Here is a 1,447-nt window from a genome sequence, read left to right as displayed (position 1 = left end):
TGTCTCGGCTACCCTTTTCCACTGAGCCTGCCCGTCTGCACCTGATTTTGTTTGCTCCTGTCACGCTTCTGGACTCTGAACCTGCCTGGGAGCTCTAGGATGCCTGGAAGCCTGGATCCTGCCTTTTCGGTCAGTTCCTGCCTGTTCTGAATCCCTGTCCAGGATTGGCTTCCTGCAAGTCTTCTGGGAATGCTGCACTGGGGACACTCTTAGTGACATATGCCACATCTTTCTTCAGTCCAGTGGCTGGATTGTGCCCTTTTCCAGGGAGATGGACTGAACTGTTGAACCGGGTAAGTGACTCACTGAGATCATCTTCTTCTGTCAGATGATTGTGATCATTTACTGTACCTGTGTTTCTCCCACCAGATTGTCTGAGATTGGTTGGTGTCCTGCCCCCCTCCTGCAGCATCGAAGAGTCGCAGATCCTAGCAGATCCACTTTAGTTTCAGTTTGTCCATGTTTTTTATATTAATAAACGTTTTGAACTTTTTCACTGACTGTCTCACCTCTGGGTCCATCTGTCACTGTTTTATGACACTCGTAGCTTACGCAAAACGTTGTATTAGTCTTATGTAAACTTTGTAAGCAGCATAACAGTTATTCATTGGCACACAAATGTTTTACAAAATGTACCCTTGTGCATTTTTTGTCAAGACGTCCAGTTAACTCTGAAGTTTGTATAGCCAATATGTAGTGTGCAGATCATAGCATTCATTTCATTGTATGAAATGAGTGAAGCTCACAAGGAAACTAGTCTATACTCTTGTTTCACTCAGTATAATGTTACCGTTCTGTCCTGCTAAATGGGTCTTCTGATTTAGGAGTTACCTATGTAACCCTCTTTCACTCACCAATTAACTCAATGGGCTCTGGGTTCTATTAAGGCCTGTCTCATTCAAGGGCGTAGGTTTGATTTCAACTTTGGTAGGGACACTATTGGTCTGATGTAATTGGTCCTATGCAAAATTATGCATGCTCTTTTTTTATGCTTGACCTGAAAATCGGGGTGTATTTTGTTTAAAGAGAAAAGCAGCATTTCTTGCTACATTTGTACAAATTTTATTAGCGCTACACACACTATATGCTGTTTATCATGGCAACAACTTAGTGCATTTAGGCATGTAGACATGGTCAAGACAATCTCCTGCAGTTCAAACCGAGCATCAGTATGGGGAAGAAAGGTGATTTGAGTGTGGCATGATTATTGGTGCCAGAAGGGCTGGTCTGAGTATTTCAGAAACTGCTGATCTACTGGGATTTTCACGTACAACCATCTCTAAGGTTTACAGAGAATGGTCTGAAAAAGAAAAAACATCCAGTGAGCGGCAGTTCTGTGGGCGGAAATGCTTTGTTGATGCCAGAGGTCAGAGGAGAATGGCCAGACTGGTTTGAGCTGAGAAGGGCAACAGTGACTCAAATAACCTCCCGTTACAACCAAGGTGGG

Source organism: Cyprinodon variegatus, unplaced genomic scaffold (assembly GCF_000732505.1).
Source record: "Cyprinodon variegatus isolate N-32 unplaced genomic scaffold, C_variegatus-1.0 Scaffold1771, whole genome shotgun sequence".
Classification (NCBI taxonomy): Eukaryota; Metazoa; Chordata; class Actinopteri; order Cyprinodontiformes; family Cyprinodontidae; genus Cyprinodon; species Cyprinodon variegatus.
Note: the sequence above shows the minus strand (reverse complement) of the source record.